Here is a 6,050-nt window from a genome sequence, read left to right as displayed (position 1 = left end):
ATAAACCACATGTAAACAATGGCAAAAGAAGATGGGAAATGTTTAAAAGTTTCTGGCTGAGGAGCATCAGCGGGCTCCTGGGATGGTCTGAGGGAGGTGAATGAGGAGCCCAACAACTGAGGATGGCTGAAGAGACCCATCCAAGTGCTTAACTTGAAAGAGGACGACAATGGATTTATTCATGAAAAAATAGATTTGCTTTCCTGGAAACTTGGAGAACAACTGTTATTGGCTTTAATTTTGTCTTACAGAAATGGTTGGTCAGAGGCATCTGAGAAAAGACCAGAAGTGTTTGGGAGGTGAGGTGAGATTGCTGCAGTCAGATTGCCCAGGCTGCACATTATCACACAGTGGCTCTTTTGAAGTTTGGGAGGAAACTTTGTTGTGTGTGGGAAAGGCAGTGTATGTTGTCCAGAGCTTGATGAGCGTTTTCAGTCTCAAGTAATGTTGTGGGATAGCAGCTGTGTGGGTTTTAAATGAATTAGTTCAGTGCAGCAGAAAACCACGAAGCTTGAAACCAGCAGAAGCTGTTTTCAGCCAGACATGGATCTGCAGACAGATTTGTGGAAGTGCTGAGTATTTGGGAAGATGTAGGGAGATCTGGTGAAACACCTCATACTGGGGTGCTCCTTCACAAACTATACGCGTAACACACTGCATCGTTTCAGTGTTCCCCTGTCCCATGACCTCATGCTGGGTAAGAGAAGCCATCACCTCAAAAAATAGTGCTAATAGGGAAAGAAGAGCCCATCTGTTTTCTCTGACACATCGTATAGTCTATTGATAGTCTGTATCCAACTTGAATGGCTCCTTAGTTTAGAGGGGCTGAAAGCTTGTAGATCATTTTCCCATATGTGTCTGGCTCGGGGCTCTGTTGTAGCTCTCGCTCAGAGCTGCTCTGCCTGCACAGTCTGCTTGTTAGTGCTAAGTTATCAGGGATATCTGGAGAACTGGTTTGTTGCTCTTTCAGTAAAATGCAAACTCTCTTCCCTGGATTAAAACCTAAGAAACTTTCCCTATATCCATGGAAGGAGGTACCCTGAGCGTTCTTAAAAAAAAAAAAAAAAACATATTTGTGGGTGAGACTCTGGAAGGTAGGAAAGAAATGGCTTCTCTCGCAAACACATGCAGATTCAAAAAATCTCCACAATACTTGAAACATTAAAACTTTGGACTGATTCCCTAAGAGCTGTAGTCATACCCCTGAGAGGAGAAGGATGTTGAGTCATAGTGAAGAAAGGAAAGAAAAGCGGAATGTTTTTTCTATTACAATCATTACAGAGGTCAGACGCAACCAAGACAGACAGATGAACAACAAAAACACTGGTTAAGTGATTCAGAAGGGTAGGTTTTCTGGAATTAGCCAGAAACATTTCAAGGACTCCGAAAAAAATATGGAAATGGATTGTCATTCCAATTTATCTGAGCATACGTGCCTTTCTAGTCTAATGCCTCAAGAAGGATTAACTTTTAAATGATTTGATGGAAACCTTGTGAAGGACTTACACTTCGGCTATCTGAAGGCTATCGTAAATATGTCAGCAGCAGAACAGTGAATGATAACATTATGTTTTGCTTTCGAAGTATCTGACAGTGGCAAAAAGACTTGAGAGCATGTGATCCTTTGCGGTATGGTATAACATGACCTTATTTTAAAACAACTAAGTAAGCCACTGTTTTGCTTAAATAACTTCTTCATTATGATCACCCAGTTTGCTTTTGTTACGCAGGAAGATTGCAAAAGTGCGTGATGTATTTGAAGGCTTGGTTAAGACTGGAAAGCCTACCAAAATTAGGAAAGAACATCATCCATTCAAATACTTGGCTAGGTTTTAATTTCACAACATACTGTTGTTATTGTAACCTACTGCTTCTATATTGATCGTAAAATTACTTGCCAGGAAAAGCGTTTGACTGTTCAATGTATTAATTGCTATTACTCTTATTATATCTTTCTGGGAAAAAAAAAAGGGATTTATTTTTTGGAGGTTGTATGTTTTCCCATTTGTAACAACAGAGGAAAAATTGATTCAGTGCCTGCTTCTGTTTAGAACTGCAAATTAAATGCCTCACAACAGAAGCTGTTCAGTTTCTGGTACTGATTACCAGGTTGGAGGCTCATCTGAGAAGGTGGAGCGATCGCAAGTCTGCACGTCACTGCGGTGATCCAGTGGGAGGAGGCAGCCCGCCTGGGCCCTTCAGCCGTCGATCTGGATTTCCTCCTGTGTGCAGGCGATTGGCCACTCAGTGCATGGTTCGCTTGGGTGTGACTGCGAGCCCTGGTGAGTCACGGTTCAAGTGCACAACTCATACCGAAAGGAAAATGAGGCCAATTTTAACTCTGCTTTTAATTTTGTTTCCAGCTCAGTTCTGTGAAAGTCACAAAGAGCCCAGAATTGCTACGTACAGCAAAAGGTAACCCGATAATGCATTGAAGACACAGGAGCTATCACCACCGACGTGTCAAAAACAAGAAATATACCTGCATGTCTCTGTACTGGGTCTGTCTGAGATGGAGTCCCTTCTCAAAAAATTAAATAATAGGTTATGTACAAAGTAGTGGTCGTCTCTTGTTGGGAGGATGAACAGCAAGTTTACATTTGGAAAGTGTACTTGCAAACCTGGAACTGGTTGTAGAAATGACATTATTGATTATATAGTGTCATTTCCTGATGGCTTGGTTCTGTGTTAGTCTTTTGTTAATCTTTTGAGTGTATTGCCTAGGTACAGTAATCATCTTGATTGTTTCCTGTTCCTGCTTTCCTTTTCCCTTCTTTGGACAGTTGATGATCCACAACTCACAGCTTTTTCCAGAAACATTTTGCAGCTGTATTTCTCGCAGTGCAAAGTAGGAGCTTCTTGAAAACACTTTAGAAGAGAGTTTATCTCGGGAACATGGTTTCTTATCCGCTTTTCCCTTGCAGAATCACAGGATGGAAGAGTCTGGCAGGGCCCTCTGGGTCCACCTGGCCCAAGCCCTGCTCCAGCAGGGACACCCACAGCAGGGTGCCCAGGGCCATGACCAGGCAACTTTTGGACATCTCTAAGGATGAGATTTCACAGCCTCTATGGGCAGCTTGTGCCAGTACCGAAGTGCTTCCTGGTGTTCAGAGGGAACCTTCTGTGCTCCAGTTTGTACCTGTTGCCTCTTGACCTGGTGCTGGCACCACTGAAAAGAGGCAGGTTCCATCCTCTCTGCACCCTCCCTTCAGTTATTTGTATACATTGATGAGATCACTTTGAGCCTTCCCTTGTCTGGGATGAAGTACTGAGGAAGGGCTGAAGTAGGCACAGCTCCCTAGTCAGCGACTAAGCTGCCTTATCTACTCAGCAAAAACCTCTGATGCATTTCTGCTACTTTCTAACAACTACAACATTTTTTGAGACATGCTTTTTGTCAGCCAAATGTGTAAATGTTACAATTACTGTCAGTGTAGATCTAGGGTTTTTGTTGGGGCCTGGACACTGTCCCAGGCAGAGCTTATCTTGCTTGAGAGGTTTTCAAGAGACTCCACAAAAACACCCCCAAATGTTGGTGAATACTTATTTAGATATATTGGATCACAGTCCAGTATATTCCTTTATGCCTTGGGCTATATTCAAAATCCAAACTGCACAGATGTATGTTAGGTTTGAGCACAGTTGTGAAAAGCAGCCTGCATGTTGGTGATAGGTTCTGATGTATATTTTGTATCTTTCCTGAAATGAAACCCTATCTTCTGTTTGCAGAGCTCACGCAGGGGCTTCAGTCCTCTGAAAAACACAGTTTGACTGCTCTACCTCTCAATAAACATTTGGAGGGAGGGGTGTACATTGCTCACAGGAGCTGTTTGGTCCAGGGCGGGCTGTACCAACACATTGCCTGCTTCTCACCTCCCCCACATAGGAGTCACTTGGAAAATTTGGGATTCTGGTGTTCATGTGGAGTTATGCAAGTCACAGTCAAGCTGTTTAAATCTCCGCGTGCAGCCCCAGCAGAACATGGCAGTGTTTAGTGCTGATAAGATATGAGTCTGCAGTTCTGAGTGCTTGCTGACAAGCATTCCTACCACGTGAGAGCAAGTTATTGCTGAAGAAAATGTGAATGCCTTACACTCTATGACAATGTTGCAAATCAGAAATAGTTGTAGTTACCTCATGCTAGTTCCCTCTAAGGCAGATCCTAAGGTTCCAGTTAAATGTTTATGAATCAGTACCTTGGCAAAAAAAGACACCACCTGTCACATTTTGTCTAAACTCTCAGAAAACTGGGAAAATGTGCTGAATGAGGCAGTTAGTGACGGTGTCATACAGGAATTACTGCATGACACCGTGAGTTATGATATACTGCACATTCCTTTCTGGCAGAGAAACAGAGCAGAAACTGCACAGCTGACTGAGTGTGAGGAGGAGAAATCTGAACATCATCATTTAAGTAAGAAAAATGTGTAATTTTTTCAGGCAAAGTAGAAACAGATACAACAGATTCATTTCCTATGAACTTAAAAAGCAGGTGCAGAATTTTCATGTAGATACACAGGAGTTACAGTTGCCTTAATAATAGATTGTAAGGTGTAGGAAAAAATGCAAAAATGGTCCAGGGATGTTTTTAAAAATGCTTCTGGAGCAAAGTAATAAATGGAAGAGCAGCATTCAGGATGGCAGATGCAGTGCCACTCCAGGTAAGAACACAGGCTTTGGGATTGGAGTTCACAGTACAGGAGGCTGTTTGTGCAAGATTACCCAGCTCTAGGGTTGTGTGCTAAATACTGCAAAGAGAGAGTGAGATGGAATATAGTATACATAGAGTCCCTCATCTGCTAAGACATTTAACATATGTCATCAGGCAGATGAGTCGTCTGACTGAGATCTGGATGAGCAAGCCTTTAAAAATCTATTGGACACTTACACTGCTAAGTTACATATCAAGAAATATGATTCTATTACATGTGATTCCAGGAAATATCAGGGATTTTTTTCCCCATCGCTTTCATTTGTGTTATTTTAGTACTGCTTGGTGGGACTCGGTGGGACAAATGCTCTTGTGTAATAATCAATAACGGTGAATTGTACTGTCTTTGAATAACCTGCAGATCTTTATACAAGCCTTCTAAACCGTCTGTCAAAGTTCATTCAGATGAGATCAGATAAAGTACAAAACGATACATAAATAAAATACAGTTTGAGGTTGCAGCCATTTTGTCTTATCACTTTGCCCGGGAGAGGTCATGTGTCATAACTGTGTTTATTGGGATTAGTGGCTGTCTTTCTACCAACGAGAAATGTGTAACTGCCTTTATGCTGCTGGCAGTTGTATTGGTAAGGGCATGATGAGTAAGCTTCACATGTTTCTATTAATACAAAGTTGCCTGTCACTGATATCGGTGCTTGCTGTTGCATAAAGCAAGAAATACTGTCAGATAACCACTTCTACATTGCTAGAATCTTCTCAAATGAATGCTGCATGATAGGCTTTGTTCTAAAAGTTCTCCCTTTTACAGTGCCACGGAAGCCTTGTTTCTGTCCGGACGTGAGCAGCCTGCTTGTTTCTTCGTTATTTGCCAATTGCAGTGGAAATGATGCGGCACAAAAAAACTGCTGACTGAAGAGTCTGTTGTATTTTCTAGGTACTTTCTGGTTTTGAAATAAAACTAAAGATTATTGCAAGTGCTGCAGTTGTTCAAATTCAGCTTCTGCCAAGTTTTCAGACTGCTGATGCTTCTAAGAACAGAGAAACCGACCTTAGAAGCTACTTCCCAAGTTGTATCTTGCTTTTTCAGTATTAAATTTAGAACAGTGTCTAAGTGAAATGTCTCATCTTATTTGTGGTGGCATTCTTTAAATGATATTGTACCTCTTTCGCTTACATATAGACTCATACTGAGTGCTGAAGCTCCCTGGCAAGCAAAACACTGTCCTGTAAATGAAAGGATCACATTCTCTTTGCATATTTTGCTCTCTGGTGTTCCTTCTGGAGAGCTAGAAGATGTAAAATATGAACTGGAGAAAAAGAGGAGGAAGGAAGCATCACACATCATCTAGCTAATGCATTTTAAACACACTGTACTTTT

At 41.7% G+C, this 6,050-nt stretch overlaps 1 long non-coding RNA gene across 2 annotated transcripts; it reads left to right on the top strand.

The window, feature by feature from the left end:
* LOC110402213 lies at positions 1-5,646 on the top strand. 2 transcript variants are annotated; one of them, XR_002440971.1, is made up of 3 exons: positions 1-2,282; positions 2,364-4,661; positions 5,481-5,646. It is a non-coding gene; the product is annotated as an uncharacterized LOC110402213 (long non-coding RNA). The 2 variants fall into 2 exon arrangements; XR_002440973.1 differs by having other exon boundaries at positions 2,364-5,298.

Source organism: Numida meleagris, chromosome 1 (assembly GCF_002078875.1).
Source record: "Numida meleagris isolate 19003 breed g44 Domestic line chromosome 1, NumMel1.0, whole genome shotgun sequence".
NCBI lineage: Eukaryota > Metazoa > Chordata > Aves > Galliformes > Numididae > Numida > Numida meleagris.
Note: the sequence above shows the minus strand (reverse complement) of the source record. Positions and strands in the feature narration are given on the sequence as shown.